The 18,021-nt window shown below is 40.5% G+C and overlaps 1 protein-coding gene across 16 annotated transcripts in view; it reads left to right on the top strand.

Moving 5' to 3' along the window:
- Positions 1–18,021, top strand: part of ANKS1B (ankyrin repeat and sterile alpha motif domain containing 1B) — a 1,254,535-nt gene that overhangs the window by 1,159,628 nt on the left and 76,886 nt on the right. The window lies entirely within an intron of this gene.

Below are 18,021 nucleotides of genomic sequence, written 5' to 3'. Positions count from 1 at the left end.
CCGAGACAGAAATGTCTGGGAATGGAATATGTACACATGTCCTTGTTATACATTCCTGCTGAAGAAATTATGTCTGATCTCATTGCACCCAGAAAGTATTTGCCCTGAAGGGAATAATATTGTGTCAAAGTCAAATCATAATGAAAATGAGTAATAAAAGTCTAGATTACAAAATGTAAATTGGTTGGATAGTGGGGCAGAAGTTTGGGGGGAAGGATTAATCCTGTGTGTTGTGGTTAATTTCCTCCCAAGTCTTTACATTCATACAGAAATGCTCTACTGGGACTAGTTGCGTTGTCTCATATTGTCACCTTGAATAGTTGAAAATGATGATGCTTTCTAGCACAAATAATTGAAAAGGGAGATCTGTCACGTTCAGACCTTTCCATGTTTTTGGTAGGGATGTTCATGTCTAGCCTGTCCTCGGATTGCTGCTTAGAAACTTGAGTCAGCCTTAACCGAACAGTGGCGCTGTTCTTAATGTACATTCAGATGGGCGGATAGCTCCGCATTTCACCCTGAGATTCAAAAATATGGATTTGTTGTCAACCATTGGCAGAATCAACTCTTTTCATCCTCATTCTAGGTTCAGACTGATGTGCAGGAGTCTTCTCTCTGCCTCCCACACCTAAGATGGGAATCTCGAGGTGAAAATTTGACTGTAATTGCTTTGCCTTGGTTGTTAAATATTTTTCTCAACTGTTTAGTGAGATTTTATTTTTAAAGCCTCTGGTAAACATTGTATGCTGCAGCTCACGAGAGACAAATGTGATGAGAATGTTCTGGAAACCATGGCTATTCTGCCTGCAGATGCCTTGGGGAGAGAAGGCCTGGGATACTGTGTCTTCTTTCAGCTCCTTTAATTTTGAATTGTTCTCTGGGTTCTTTGTGCAGGAAATGGCAATGTTGGGATTATGGAGACTCTTTTATTGAAAGGGGATGGAAAATATAGGAGAAATAAGAATAATTTTCTCTTTCTCTGTTGCTAGGTATTGTCTTTTAATTTTTATTACTGTTTTCACTGGTGCTCTTTTAAATAGGGCATCTGAAAGCTTTTTTCCCCCCAAACTTTTCATTTATTTCCTGTTACTTGTTATATTTTCGAGTCACATATGTGGTTAAATTTCTCTAATGACAGCATTTCAGAGATGTGGTTTGTTTTAACTTTGAGCCATGTTGTCTTTATGTATTCATATGAACTGGGTCTTTTCTGAGCCCATTTCTTCCCTGGGTAAGGGAGGATAGTTCTTTAATGAGCATTAGCTATTATTGACTGTGTCAACCGCAGTATAGCAGAATTACCTCTCTCAGCTGCTCACATAATTTATGAAATTTCTCCATATACTGCAGGGTTTTTTTAAAAAACGACTTACCCTTCCACCTATGTATAAACACTCAGAGGTGGCCTAGCAAGACGGCACCCTTACATGCTGCCTGAGGTTTTCGAAAGCAGGGGCAGTAGTACCAAATAGCACAAATCTTTTAATGGGTCACTCCAATCAGAAATGCATCCCTTATGAGAATTGTCTTGCCTTGAGAAAATGGAATGGGCTTTTATCTGGCCAGGTGAAAAAAGCCTAAAAGCAGAAAACAGAGTGAGATAAGCAGGCTGATGGGACGTAGTGAACTAGAGCACCTGTGCACGCATGCATTCCCCTCATGTGGAGTACTAACGATGATCGAGTGACTGCTAGAAACACAGGCTCCATCAGCCATCGGGAGCTTATTAGAAGCTTTCTAAAAGCCTGCTGTTCAATATAGCACTTCTGCTGCAGAGAAAATAGGAGATGACACCACAGGAATCTGATCAATGAGAAAAAGGGATTCTGGAACTGCAACTCTCTGGGTGGTGTTAATTGCAGTTTTGAGCATGATCGCTAGTATGGAAGGCCAAAACCCATGGAGCAAGAATGCACACCTCTTAAAAATACTGCTTTAACCTGTCAAAATATGAAATACTCTGTCATCTTGTTGTTGAATAATTCAATTTATGTGACTTTTCACCACTCAGCTACTCAATTGATGTTTGTTTTTTTCTTATTCTACCTTATTTTTGGTCATTTGCTGTAATACTTTTTGAAATTTATATACTTTTTTAAAAACCTGTCATATCTCTCTAGACCATACTTTTTCCCCTGAAGTTATGTGTTTAGACAATCGAGTTGGGTCTTCCTAAAGACTTGAATTAGCAATTAAAATTTTTGCAAGCAAGCAGCCAGTTATACCTCCTTCCAACCTGGAGCTCCATTCCTCCAGTTCTTTCCCAAGGAGTTTCTCCCAAGAAGCTTACTGTAGCTTGGTTAATGCTTGCCTAACCAGTCCATTTCCCACTAAAATGCAAAAGTCCACCTTCAGTCTTTCTTTCTTACCTACTAAAAGAAATGCGAATGCAGTTGAGAGAAAATCACCTGGACAGATTTGTGTTCTTAGAAACCCCTCTACTTCAGGTTTAGCTGAGCTACCATTAGAGTGATTTGGAATTCTAGCCCTGGGCCAGAAACCTTAAGTTCTTGGTGGCCGCAATAATTCACAGGAGTTTTGCCTTCTTGAGGTCTGCTTATCAGATGTTTGGAGGTGCTTTGCTTAACTTGGAAAACCAATGCTTAAAGTTAAATTGAGATAAATTTAATGTCCATTTTACCTGTTAAATTTGTTGGCAGATATTTAAAATAAAACACTAGAATGGTGTTTAATTGATTTTTTCAATTTGAAACAATATTTAAAATACCTGTCTTGGGATACAGGGGATTTGCAAATATTGTGAGTATTGTTTGCTATTATTCTGATATAAGCAGTACTCTGGCATCAAATTATTTTAAATGAATATGCAAGAAACAAAATTTGAGTTCAGCATGAACTGAATGTAATGATATAAATACATCTGAACGATGGGTTTCCTATCATATTGAAAACATAGCTTCTCCAGCCTGTAATTCTAAACTGGACTCATTAGCCCAAAAGTTCTGAAACACTCCCCAATTTCCATACCCCTAATAAATAAGTGTTGCATTCACATTTGTGTAATTATACCTTAATGTGCATAGTGATTTTAAATTCTCAAAGTACTTTGACATCTGTTATCTCATTTTAGCACAAACAAGGTGTCCTACACACTATTAATGTATGTACAGCACATGGCAGATCAGCTTTTAATTCTGAGTTATGTGGAAATGAGATAGTAAATGGAAAATATATCAGAAGGAGGAAAATATTTTCAGTATTTAGGATCTAATTGCAGTCTTCAGAAGTTTTCTTGTATGATATTTAGAAGTCTAAGTACCCTTAAAATGAACAATAAGAGAGTGATGGAATGAATAAGGTTAAGGCCACATTCTCCAAACTCATGCAAAAAAAAAAAAAAGTTTCCAAATGCTGCAAGTTAAGCCATTTACAGAAATACATATGAGAAAATGAAATAGTACTTGTATTTTCACAAAACAAAGGCTTCTCAACAGTAAAAGAAATGCATATCTTTGCATAAACTTTAGCTTAAATATTAGTGAGAATAGTGTGTAATATAAAATCTTTATGTTTTGAATGCTCTTGTCTGAGATTTTTAAAAAAACAGTATTACCTGGGGCACTAAAGACACTTTTTCTAAATTATTAGAAAATTAATTCAGTTACAAGCTTAATATTTCTCAATCTAAATAGTATTAATAAGTACAACTAGGTCAATTACTTCTCTATTTGAAAGCATTTTGTATATTACATTTTAGTTCTTCCAAGGTTTGTTGTTTTGATATTATTAAAGGAAGGGAAGTAGAAGCTGAGCCATACAGAAGCACTGCTGTGACCAGGTTCATGCCTGGGATTGCACATGCAGTATCTTATTTAATCCTCACAAGAGCCTATGTGCACATCTGCCAAACAGGGTGAGTGCTTGGCCTCACAGCTGGTAAATGGTAGAGCTGGGACTCAAGCCCTGGCCTGCCTAACCCTATCCTTGTTCTTCTATAGTCCCTGATGCCCTGTGCCTGCCTCTGTATTAAAATGATATAAAATATTTTAAAAACAGTTCAACAAATACTAATTTCTCATGTGCCATAATAGATTCCATTTATGTGGGCACAGCAAGCAGAAGAGAAAATCACAGTAGTTTAGTGGAAACTGATTGAATCAGCTCGTGGTTAACACCATGAAATCCTTAAATGCAAAACTGCACTGGTTATTTGTTGATCCTTCAGCAGAGACCCTGCACAGTGTGTCAGAATGCTGCCTGTCTCCCATGTTTGTGAAAAGCTTTGTAGGTAGGTGTGGGGTTAACTCTGTCTACAAACAAGTTCTTGCTTGTGGTGTTTCTCCAAATAGTCGATGCTGTTTTCTTAGTGGCTTCTTCAGTTGGAGTTCTGATTTGGTTTCTTTCTGGCTGTGTGACCTGGACCGAGTTATGTGGTGACTCTGAATTTCAATTTTTTTGTCTTTAAAATGTGGATAATGTCTGCTTCTCAGGCCTGTATGTATCAGATAATTTATATGAAAGCATATTCTAAACTGTAAAGCACTATATAGACAGATATGACTATCGGTTCAGACACATCACCTGTCAGTCCCTAATTCAAAGGTCCCTGCTCATTGTAGGCCAATTAATGACAAAGAGAGTTGAAGGGCAAGTGCTCCGGTGGTTGTAGCATTCTATAAAGACCATCTTTTGTTCCAGTGTTACCCATATTTAGCATGTAGATTGAGAATGGAATTTGCATTTTTCTTTTATTATTTTAATTGTGTAAACACATCATCTGCCAAGGAGCATATATCACAATGCAGAGGGATCTGGGTAGAATGATGTCAAAGCCAGGGAAAGCAGAGAATGGATGCCATCTTTCTCTACCAATTCAGGTTACAAAATTGTAACAAAAAATATCATATGGTAATAACACATTATTATTGTAACATTGTTAGATAAAATATCAAGTGAGAGGGCTTTTTTTTCTTTAAGTGAAATTTGGAACTTTATTGAAATATATTGTGCACAGAATTGTTAGCTTAAAAAGCATGGATATCCCAGAAAGCCATGAGGCAAACACTTTGCCGTGTCTGGGAAAGAAGTAGGACAGTAACTTCTCCTCTTATATACTTTTCCTGAGAGAATAGGCCTGTTGTTCCCAGAAATTCTACTCACTGCTTTGGCATTACTGGAATTTACAGAATCAGTTTTCAGAAAATAGCACAACCAAGAAAGGAACAGCGTTTTGGAAAGTGGCTTTTTTGGCCAGGCACCGTGGCTCACGCCTGTAATCCCAGCACTTTGGGAGGCCAAAGCGGGCGGAGCACTTGAGGCCAGGAGTTTGAGACCAGCCTGGCCAACATGGCAAAACCCTGTCTCTACTAAAGACTCAAAAGTTAGCTGGGCATGATGGCGGATGCCTGTAGTCCCAGCTGAGACAGGAGAGCTGAGACAGGAGAACTGCTTGAACCCTGGAGGCAGAAGTTGCAGTGAGCTGAGATGGTGCCACTGCACTCCAGCCTGAGTGACAGAGGGAGACTCTGTCTCAAAGAAAAGAGAGTGTTTTTTTCCCCAAACTAAACAAGTTTTGCTATTACTGTGTCACATCAGATTTTTTGTTTAATGTCCGTAAGTTAATGCCTAGTATTTAATTTAGATTTTCATCACATAGCCACTACTCAGAAAGGCTCAGCTTGTCCATGATTTCAACATTTCCTTCCATGAAGGTCTAAAGAGCAACTCTTAATACTTAAGCACAGACAGATCATACATAACCAAAAAAGAAGGTCAAGAGTGCACTCAATAAGCTCTTCCATCAGGAGCTTCCGATTTGACAGCTCGTCAGGTTGACAAGCTGACACCCCAGCTTCAGAGATCATCTGGAATGTTGATGATATCTGTGCCCTATTTCAAGCCAAGAACTCTAGGCCACTAGCCAGCTATGACCAACACAAAAGTGGAAAATAGTGCTTCCGTACTTGGAATTTAAACCTGATGTATTGTACACCTTTTTTATTAATATGGTCAGTTAATTTTCTTTTAGCAAACACACCCTGCTCTATCTGAGACAACTTTGGGATTAGAAATTCCAGTATGATTAGTGTCTTTTGGGCAACACTAATGTCAATATGATTAGTGTCTTGTGAATACTGTACTACAGTCTTAAAACAAATAATTGGAAGAAGTGGGAGAATCACTCAGATGGATTCTTTTTCAGGCTTTGATACTCATCTTACAGGTCTAGATTATTTTCTTCCCTGTCAAGGTCATCAAGAAGGCAAATTATCCAGAGTTGATTCTGATAGACCCATCAGCCCTAAACACCTCCAGTCATTTTGCTAGAGAAGCTCTAACGTCTCCACCTTGTCTCCATGTGCTGGTGCTTAACCAAGGGTACTGTTTGCAGTTAAAACCAGACCATGGATTTAAAAAAAGAAAAAGAAGATACCAATAGAAAATATTCTGTTTTCAAAAAAACTAAACAAAAAATCTGACAATATATAAAAACCCTATTTCAGTGGAATTGACCTTGTGATATTTAGTAGTGCCTTGGGCTTGTTGACGTTGAGCAGCTTGTTCACAAAGAGGTCCAGCAGGTTATTTTTCCACTTGTTAAATTTTCAGAATATTTCTTATTGCATGCAGTCCAGTTCTTGGGTCCACAGGTCAGTTTTGGCTGTTATAATCTGCCCTTGCTAAATTTTCAAGGGTAGGAGAATTCTCTGATTCTTATTCTCCTTCTCCTTCTTCCCTTTCTTTTTCCAGTGGTAAAAAAATAAAAAGAAGGTTTTTTAACATCTAGTAGAAATAGGGCTGTTTGTGTGGCCCTGTCTTGGTTAATTCTGTGTGTATAGGCCTAAAGTAATTTATCAGCAAGGACTTTTCCAGATGCATGTAAGTAACAAAAAATCCAACTCAAGATGGCTTAAGCAGAAAAGGGCAGGAGTCCTGGATCCAGGTGCTGTTTTGCTGCATTGCTCTCTGGCTCTTGTTCTCTTGGCTGTGCTGTCCTCTGTGTTGGCTCTTTTCCCAAAGAGCCTCCCTCTACGTGTGGAGAGATTCAAGCCAAATTGCTGTTTAACTTGAAGTTACAAGAAAGAGAACCTATCTTTCCAAGAGTGTCAAAAAAAAAAAAAAGTCCCAGGCCAGGCATCGTGGCTTATGCCTGTAATCTCAGCAATTTGGGAGGCTGAGGCAGGTGGATCACTTGAGGCCAGGAGTTCAAGACCAGGCTGGGCAACATGGCAAAACCCCATCTCTGCTAAAAATGCAAAGATTATCTGGGCATGGTGGCAGGTGTCTGTAATCCCAGCTACTCGGGAGTCTGAGGCATGGGAACTGCTTGAACCCAGGAGGCGGAGTTCACAGTGAGCAAGACAGCACCACTGCACTCCAGCCTGGGAAACAGAGCAAGACTCTGTCTCAAAAAAGAAAAAGTCTCAGTATTACGTTCCATCAGTTCAAGTGAGCCTGGTTTGGATCAAGTGTCCTTCCCTGAGCTAATTACAAAGGGGTGTGTATATGTGAGAGAGAAAGACAGAGAGAGAGAGAGAGAAAGACAGAGAGAGAGAGAGAGAGACAGACAGATTGATTAGCAAGACAGAGGTCCCACACCAGGGGTGGTTTTAGCTCCATGTGAACAATGTGGACTGAGGAGTAAGGAGGCACCTCCTCCCATGAACAGCCAGGCCGCTGCTGCTAGAAGAGGGGCTGGTTTCTAAGCAGGCAGAAATAGCAATAATGGGCACCTGAATAAATCCACTCTGACTTTGGAATTCTGAGATTGTCTGATGGAAAATTGCTGTACCAGATGAGTATTGATTTCATTTTTTCATACTTAATTTGATGAGCTTTGTTAGAATGCCAGATTTGAAGAAATGAGATCATGGTGAAAAATCCCATCTCTGATGTCTATTTCCTCTGTAACCTTGGACAAGCTTCTTAGCTATGCAGAGCCTTAGTTTTCTCTTCCTAGAGTGAGGTTAATGCCCACCCCACATCATTGTTGTGAGGCACAAATAAAATGGTATTTTTTTGAAGTGTTTTACAAACTATGAAACTATACGTTTGGGTTGTTTTAGAAATTATTGTTATTATTTTGAGATAACTTCTAGTTTTCTTCTACATTATGCTTTCTCAGCTGCATCTGGGAGTAAATGCATTTTAAAGTAAATCTCATATTTAGCTACATCTTGCAAAACTGTTTCTGTTTTCCAGCTTGTAAGCCCAAACTAATACCTCTTCACTGACTTGGAAGTCCTAGTTTTTATGAAAGCAAACACTGTCCAAGAAGCTCCTATTCATGTTATAACCTAGTTAGCACTGGTGCTCTTTGGAAAAGGAATTATGGATGATATCCATACTTAAATACTTTTAAAAATTAAAGGATGTTTATGAGTTAGTGTATTTCAAAATATTTCATTATATTTCATTTTTAAATGTTTGCTTCTTTTTTGGTAAAGTGTATGTTGGCTATGTGGGGGCAATGCCTCACTCTTCCGTAGTCATTTTTTAATTCCTCTAAAATAAACACTCTGTAAATACCGTTGACCAAATTACTTTATGTAAGGCTATAGGCATCATAAAACCACAGGGCTCTATGACAGATCAGATTGGACACAAATTGAGATGGTCTCCAGTTTTTTAGGGAAATATACTGCCTGGAACAATAGCATATCATCTGTCTCGCTTAGACCTGTGATTCATCAGCATCATCGTGAGAGCCAGCACTGATCAGTACAACTTTATAAGGAGGAAATTGAGGCATGGAGCATTTATGTGGCTTGCCCACGGCCACAAAAATTGCAAGGTACAGAACCAGGATTCCAATGCCAGCAGCCTAGCTTCACAGCTGTCGCGTGAACCACAGTGTTGATGAACACCCCATATTGTCTCTGCAAACTGGGAACTAGCAGACGTGGCACATTCTAGAAATTCCAAAGCCCCAAATGCTCCAATGCAATGTTTTGAGTTCCTTGAAAAATCCTATTAAGAATATCTAATACCTTATGTAAATGCAACTTCAGTAGAGAATTAAACCTCTAAAGTAGCATGGATAAACATTGTATTTGAAGAAAATCCTTTGCTCCTGACATCCAATTTTTCATTCTTTACAAATCAGAGATAGTAAACAATTGCTTCATGTAAAGCATTGTGAAATGATATGACCTCCTTTCTGTATGGGCCTCTATTTTAATGAGGTTTGAATGCAGGATCACAAAATTTGTGATAACTTGCTTTTGTCTGTATGCATTAATAGCTAGAAGATTCTTCTGTGCAGTCAGAAGAATGCAGAACTGAGAATACAGATGACCAACTGTACTGTTAAAGAAAAGCAGAGAATTTTAAGATGAGAAGGGGCCAGAAAATGTATGTAGTCCCATCTCTTAATTGATGCAGGCACCCATTCTAATACATCCTTACAGACAGCCACAAGTTTCTGCCTAAACTTGTGACTGGAAAGCTGGCCTGCTCTTTGTAAGGCAGCCCCATGATTGGAAAAGGTCTAGTTGATATAACTTTTGCCTTATATTGAATTGAAATAAGCCTCCCTATAACTCCTACATAGTTCATGATATCTTCTGAAACAACGAAGAATACATCTGCTTCCTTTTGCTGGGAAGAGTTTTTTAAGACTGAAGACAATCTGATATTTTCCTTTCACTATATTAAATGTCTCCAGCTCCTTGCCAATCCCATGTGATAAGGGGGATGTGGGCCGTACAGACAGCATCCTGGTTCCCCAGCTCTGGGCAGATCAACATTAACATGTCATTCATTCTTACTGTGCTTTTCTTCATGAAAATTTCCCAGCCTTTATCAATAGCTATGCCTCCTTTCTCAGCAGCGCTGGATTTACATTATCCTTTTCCAGATAAAGCAGTTTTTATAAAGTTACTCATCCAATAATCCTAGTCTATCAAGACCTTTCTAAGACTTAGTTGCCACTCAGTATATCAGTGATCCTTTTCAACTGTGTAATGTGCTCATTTTAAGAATCTTACCTCAAAACAACAAACCTTTGAAGTCATCCATCAGTGTATTGAGTGAAGTGGTGAATAAAGTAGAATTGAAAAAAAAAACTGTGAGCTTTCTGCTAGAGACCTCTTAGCTTGGCATCGTTCAAGAGGATTGTTCAACTGCACCTTGTTTTTTCATATTTTTCACAAGGATAAAATGAAGAAATGGTGGGGTCTCAATAAACATCATTGAATAAATGACTCTGCCCAATACATCTTTTCTGTCAGAAGCAGGAAACAAACATTCAGGCTCCAGTTAATAAATGAATTTAAGTAAAGGAAATGACAACCTCAGTTTGCAAGAAAGGAATATAATGTATATTGTAAAGAGATGTTACAAAGAACAACATTACTTTGCAAAATCTAGGTTTTTTTCAGCCATTCATGTTATGATAAAAAGCTGATCACTGCCTTTCTGAATTAGTTATTAATGTTCTGCTTTTTAGTGGCCCTGAAAAACGTTTGATAGCATCCAGACTTTGAGGTAGAACAAGTAAAACAGCCCATATTGCTATAAACAGCATGATCCCAATTGACTCAAATTCCCTGCAACATCCCTGGAACCTGGGGAGCAGAACAATGAGAGCTGGATTGTACAGGCAATGCTCATTTTTTTCCTCTGCTCTATTTTTTTCTTGTAAAGGGATTTCATAAACAATTATGTAATGCCATTTAGGGCTACAGCTGTCATATTAGGGAATACAGGTTATATATTATCTCTACAAATGAATAACAGGAATATCATAAGCCTATAGTTCTCTCCTTCTCTCCTACTCTCCTACTTTAGTAGCCGAGGACTTCTTTTATGTGATATCAGTCCCAGAATTAGAGTTAAGGAAGGAAGGGAAAGAGGGAAAGAGGGAGGGAGGAAGAGAGGAAGAGAGGAAGGAAGGAAGGGAGGGAGGGAACTGGAGAGGAATGGGAAAGAGAAGGGAGTTTGGAAAGGGAATGGAAGGAAAACCTTAAACTTGGGAAGACAGTGTTAGAATTTATATCATGCCAGTGGACTTAGATGGAACCAAATGTGTTGTTTACTTCCTCCCACTCTTGGTAGGTTGATTAATGCTGACTCCAGCAATCATGGGTCACACGTGCAGATGTTGTTAGAGAAACAACTGTTGGCCTGGCTTTTCCTTCCCAGCAGGTGATAACTGATCTGTCCAAAAATCCTCCCCACAGGCACAGGGGAAGGTCACGATCATGAAGTTTTGGAAGGATTGCCCTTCAGAAAGATGGAGAAATGGCAGGAAGCAGCATTTTCTTGACTCTAGCATTTCCTGCAAATGAAATAGTTCAGCTGAGACCTTTTATAAAAAGGGTCAGTGGGTGCATGCATAACTTTTTCACACTTTAGAACTAGAAATAAATAGACACAGACAGGGAACTTGAGAAGCTAACAGTGTGGTTGCAGAGAAGAATCTAAATCCCATGCAGTTGTTACAGGACTGAGTATGTATCTCAAAACTCACTCAAGAGGTGAGAAGGAGGAGTGTTCCTCTGTCTCCAATGGTGGGAAGGAAGAAGTAATCAGATGCTGGCCTGCGGCCTCTGGGTGACTCACAAGAAACAAAAGGCTCTAATTTTCTGATTTTCCAGGCAGGTTTCAGTTAATGCCCACAGAAGAAGCAACTGTGGGGCTGTCACTGCTGAAAGAAAATATGCATACAAGGTGTTTGGTGCGTTACTCCTTGACTGCACTGAATTTGTTTGACTCCATCCTTTGACAGGTCTCATTTCATCCCAGTCTCTGCTCAAGGAGCCACTGAGTTTGCTGGCTATTGGCAAAGGCTTCCTTTGCTGGGATCCCCTTCTTTCTTCAGCCTTTGAAGCTGTTTTGTTTGCTCTTCAAGTTTGTTTTCATTTTCTTTTAGAAGCACTATCATCCAGAAGAAGGAATGCACTTCATTATTCCTTGAGCTTTCACTCTGAAACTTTCATATTTCTTGTTGGTTTCTTTCTGGTCAATTTCTGAATACCCTGAAGTGTTGAAAGTATTATGACAAACATAAGGGAGAAACAGAGAAAAAGTCTTTTTTTCTTTTTTTTTCAGGGCTAGAACACGGCAGAAAATTTCATCTCTGGTAGAATCTGACTGGAGGGCTCTATTCATAAAAGTTTCTTTATTAGATTAGCTGTATAATATCAGCAGACTCCCAGAAGCTTTCCAGAACTTAATAGGGGTTATCGAGTTGATGGAGCTGTCATCTACTTGCTCTGTTCTGAGACCCACCATCAGCCTGTCAGTCCCAGTTTACTACTGGTTCTGTCCATAGAAAAAGCAATTTTCATTCCATAAACATTGATTAAAAGCAAGATTGATCCCTACTCACTTTGTGACCCAGGCCTTGCACACAGTAGATGACCAGTAACTACTTTTGCATGAATGTCAGGGTGACAGGGAGATAGGTTCTTATGTGCCAAACATTTTTTACATTTTAAATTTCTGCTTGAGGCCAGGTGCAGTGGCTCACACCTGTAATCCCAGTACTTTGGGAGGCCAAGGCGAGGGGATCCTATAAGGCCAGGAGTCCGAGACCTGGCCAACATGGCGAAACCCCGTCTCTACTAAAAATACAAAAATTAGCCAGGTGTGGTGGTGCACACCTGTAATCCCAGCTACTTGGGAGGCTGAGGCACAAGAATCGTTTGAACCTAGGAGGTGGAGGTTGCAGTGAGCCAAGATCGTGCCATTACACTCCATCCTGGGTGACAGTGAGACCCTGTCTCAAAAACAAATAAATAAATAAATAATTTCCGCTTGAAAGAATAATTCTTTTATAGAGTGGAAAGCACAGACTTAATTTGGACGTAATATGCCTAGGGAAGGCTTCTCTGAAAAAGTGACATTAGAACAGAACTTGAAGGAAGTGAGGGAGCTAGCTAGGCCTATAGTAGCCAGAGGGAGAACATGTCAGGCAGAAAGAGAAGCAAATGCAGAGGCTATGAGGCAAGAATGTGCTTTGCTGTCAAGAACCCAGACAGCAAGACGAAGATGGGTAGGAGAGGAGGGTAGGGAGGTAGAGCAGTGTGGGTACCAGAGAACGGAGAACCTTGCAGGTCATTGTTAGGACTGAATTATCTTCTGTGTTGAATGGAGCTGAGTGGAATGACCTGGCTTTCATTTTAGATGGGTCATTTTGGCTCTAGTACTGAGAAGAGATACTAAGGGGGCAAGGATAACAGCAGTGAGACCAGTAAGAAGCCAATGGAATAAATCAAACGAGAAAAGGGAGTAGCTTGGAGCAAGTAGTGACAGGAAGGTGAAATTTTAGAAGTAGATTCAATAGGCTTTGCTGCTGGATTGAATGCGAGATATAAGAGAAAGGAGAGCTCCAGCATTGTGAACCTGAGGAACTGGAAAAAAATGGCTGCCATTTGCCGAAACAAGGAAGCTTACAGGGAGGTGAGGTCGTCAGGAGCTTGGTTTCTGACATTTAATTTAAGGTTGAGCTGATTTAATAAATGCGAAAGGAGAAGCATCAAGCAGGCAGCTGAGTGTCCAAGTCTTGAATTTAGGGAAGAAGTCTGGGCTGGAAATACGAATTTGGGAGTCACAGCTGGAAGAGACCACCTAGTATAGCCAAGAAGGAAGGGAAGATTGAGGACTAACACTCCAGGGATGCTCAGATAACAGGAAGCAGCCAAAGAGGCTAAGGAATGGAGGAGTGATCAAGGGTGTCACATAGGTCAAGGAAAATAGAAAATTGTTTCAGTTTCAGTAGAGTGGGCTCAGATGAGGACAGGAAAAGAGAAAGTGGAGACCATCTAGACATTTCTCAGGGAGTTTTGCTTAAAGATTAGAGTAATTGAGCAGGAAACCGAGGGTGATGTTGGGGCAAGGGAAGGAGTTTGTTTGCTTTTGATGGAAGATGTTATAGCAATTTCTGAGAATGCTCCAGGAAAGAGGACAAACCATAATGAAGGAGAGATAATTTATTGTAAACTACTGGATCAAAAAGGAAGTCCACCTTTAGGAGGAAAACTTTGGAAACTGGTTATATTCTTTTTATTTTGTGATTTGATTTGAATACAGTTGTGTTTATTTTCTGAGGTGAAGTCATGGTAACCCAAAGTATAAGATGGTAACGAGAGCGAGACATGCATTGCATTTTAAGAAAACATTTCCAGAGCTAAGAGAGAGGTCTGAACTGAAGATAAAATTATACACCTTCAAATGTGTGTTGACTTCACCATCAAAGAAGTAAACATTAAATTATTGGTAATATCTCAGTTGTAAGTCTATCTTTACTTACCCCTATTTGTTTGGGTTTCATAGTAATTCAGGTTCAGAAAAACTAAATGAGCCTTTGCAATATATGTGACAGGGATTGAGAGAAAATAGGCAAATGAAATTGCAAAGGGGTGATTAACATTCTTTCATGGAACTGTTTCTAAGCTCTACGAGCAGCCTTTTGACACCTAGGTGTGTTAATGACAAATGTTCCTTCTCTCTTCAGCAAGCTGGCAGCCCTTTACTGCCTTTATCGGGAAATATGAGGACTCTTCCAATAGGAAGTCAGCAGTTTCTGGTACAATTAACCGGAAGTGTGTTGGCAGTGACATAGCTTATGAAAGGCACAAGTGGCACCAATAGAGTAGACCGGTTAAAAATGATAACGGATAACGGTAGTGACTAATGTTTGCATAATGCTTTGCCATTTACCAAGGCCTTTTGAATGTGTTATATGATTCCATTCATTCGGTAAAAATGTGTTCCTTCTGTGTTCCAAGCCCTAAACATTTAGCTGTGAAAAAGTTTCCTCTCTCGTGAAGCTGCACAGCAACTTGGTGAAATAAGTAGGTCAAGTACTATTCTCCTTCTTTACAGATGAAGACATTGTAAAGCTTAATTACGGCCAGGCGCGTTGGCTCATGCCTGTAATCCAAGCACTTTGGGAGGCCCAGGCAGGCGGATCACCTGAGGTCAGGAGTTCAAGATCAGCCTGTCCAACATGGTGAAACCCTGTCTCTACTAAAAATACAAAAATCAGCCAGATGTGGTGGCAGGCACCTGTAATGCCAGCTACTCAAGAGGTTGAGGCAGGAGAATCACTTGAACCCGGGAGGCGGAGGTTGCAGTGAGCCAAGACCATGCTACTGCACTCCAGCCTGGGCGACAGAGCAAGACTCTGTCTCAAAAACAAACAAACAAAAACCAAAAAAACAAAATAGAGTTTAATTTGGCCAGGTGCGGTGGCTCACGCCTGTAATCCCAGCACTTTGGGAGGCCAAGGTGGTTGGATCACTTGAGGCCAGGAGTTTGAGGTCAGCCTGGCCAACATGGTGAAACCCGTCTCTACTAAAAATAACAAAAATTAACTGGGTGAGGTGGTTCACACCTGTGATCCCAGCTACACAGGAGGTTGAGGCACTTGAACCCAGGAGAGAATCACTTGAACCCAGGAGGCAGTGGTTGCAGTAAGCCAAGATTGTGCCACTGTACTCCAGCCTGGGTGACAGAGCAAAACCCTGTCTCCAGTGCCACCAAAAAAGAAAAAAAAACAAACAAACTTAAATTTAAGACTGGGCACAGTGGCTCACAACTGTAATCCTAGCACTTCAGGAGGCCGAAGCAGGCAGATCGCTTGAGCCCAGGAGTTCAAGACCAGCCTGAGCAACATAGCAAGACCTCCTCTCTACACATTTAGAAAAAAAAAAAAAAAATAGGTGAAGTGGTGCATCCCTGTAGTCGCAGCTCCTTGGGAGGCTGAGGTGAGAGAATCACTTAAGCCTGGAAGGGCCAGTCTGCAGTGAGCCATGGTTGCACCACTGCACTCCAGCCTGGGTGATAGAATGAGACTCCATCTCAAGAAAAAAAAAAAACTTAACTCACTACTTTTCTGGGAATTTGGGCCCCAGATGAAATTTTATGACTGGTATTATATTTCTTTCTCAAAACTTTTCAAAACTCAGTACTTCAATACATGTTTTACCCCGAAATGTTATTTTCATAAACATAAATAAATTTCTACTCTGGAAACTCTTGGATTTAAAAAATTAATTCCAGCACTCAATATAATAACCCTATGTCTAGGAGAAGAGCCATTTCATATTATGAATGCACCAGTTACAACAGGTCTGCCTTAAGTTGCTTGCTCTGTGAGCCTGACAAATTATTTACTGCTAACAAAACTACTGTGGTATCTGGAATGCATCCGATTTTTAAAAAAAATAATTTTCATCCCAGCATTTTGGGAGGCTAAGGTGGGTGGATCACTTGAGGCCAGGCATTCGAGACCAGCCTGGGCAACATGGTGAAACCCCATATCTACTAAAAATATAAAAATTAGCCGGATATGGTGGCACATGCCTGTAGTCCCAGCTACTCGAGTGGCTGAAGCACAAGAATCACTGGAACCCAGGAAATGGAGGTTGCAGCGAGCCAAGATCGCACCACTGCACTCTAGCCTGGGCAACAGAGCAAAGACTCTGTGTCAAAAAAAAATAATAATAATAATTTTCACAACTCAAACACAACTGCTTTTAGTTTAAACTCTTTTAAATTCTGACTTTTTACCATTTGCACTGACACGATGACAGTTACGCATAACCTAATGATGGGGATACGTTCTGAGAAATGCATCGTTAGGTGACTTCGTCATGCAAACGTCATAGTGTGTATTTATCCAACGTGAGATGGTGTCACCTACTACACAGCTGGGCTATATATGATCTAGCCTATTGCTCCTCCCAACCTGTACAGCATGTTACTGTACTGAATAGTGTAGGTGACTGTAACACAATGGTGAGTATTTGTGTATCTAAACTTACCTAAGTCTGGCTCTAGCTTTACTTCTTCCAACCCCCACAAAAGGTACAGTAAATATATGGTATTGTAGTCTTGTGAGACTCCTGTAGCATATGCAGTCTGTCGTTGACTGAAACATCGTTATGTTGTGCATGACGGTATTAGAAATTATAGAGGTTTTACTTTCTCTAAATTTACAACATAGCTTATAAATAGAAAATATTTGTTATAACATCTAAAAAATGTACATAAGCCATATATGAACTCTCAGTGTATATGACTAGGGGTAGGTTCTTTATTCTTCATTGAGAAAAATTTTATATGATTTTTTTTAATGAAATAAGTATGGCATAGGATCCTCTTTTCCCTTCTTAACTCTGGTAAATTTCTGTGAGTAGTGAAAGATCTATTCACTATTGGAAGATCTATTCCCAGGATGCTAAGTGGGAATTTTCCTGTAGGTACTAAGCACTGCACACTCTAAAGAGAAAGCTGTCAATCATGGAGCCAGACGCCTAGTTCGGGGTTTACAAGGAGGCAGTGTGAATCCTGCCCTGCCCCTGTCAGCTACCTCTCCACATAGGCAGAACATTGGTTAGTGCTGGAGAAGGACAGAGAATTGTCTGAGTCCTGTGGAAAGAACTAAGGCTTTTCCTCCTTTGCCATGAGAGAGGAGACAGAATGCATTCCCGTGCTCTCCAATCCTGGTGAGAAGGGGTCCAGGAGGAACGTACATCTGGCTTGGGGGTGCCTGCAGGAGGGAAAACTGGCCTTGGTATCCATAATTGGACTTCTGCCAGGCAGGTCACATAGCACCTACCGAGCTGACACAGAGAGTCTTGGGGAGGGATGCCCTGGCAGAGAGGGGGAGTGTTCACAGAGCAGCCCGCCCTTCTACTGTTCTGTGTGACAAGGATGTGTGTCCATGTCATGTGGGCCACATGGATGTGCAGAAGGAGTCTGGGGTTATGTTTGTCCCCCTGGGTCCCCCTCAGGGGGCATGCATGTGTCCTAGGAGGGCTGAGTGGGAGTTGGAAGAAGTCAAGCTAGAGGCAGATTTCTGCCAGCAGAAACTGTGCAGTGGGAGGACCTGCCGTCTATCCTAGAAGAGCTCTCCAAAGAAATCACACGGGGACACAGGAGAACCTAGGCTGGAGCAGCTGCTACGCAGAGCACATGGGAGACCATGTTAACGTTAGCTGAAAAGCAGTGGCGGCTGCCAGAGGAACAGCCAGACAAGAAAGGGACCTCGTCCTTTTCCTGTTTCTTCCTCCCCAACTAAACACATGAAATAGGTAGAGCTTGGGG

Source organism: Gorilla gorilla, chromosome 10 (assembly GCF_029281585.2).
Source record: "Gorilla gorilla gorilla isolate KB3781 chromosome 10, NHGRI_mGorGor1-v2.1_pri, whole genome shotgun sequence".
Classification (NCBI taxonomy): domain Eukaryota; kingdom Metazoa; phylum Chordata; class Mammalia; order Primates; family Hominidae; genus Gorilla; species Gorilla gorilla.
Note: the sequence above shows the minus strand (reverse complement) of the source record. Positions and strands in the feature narration are given on the sequence as shown.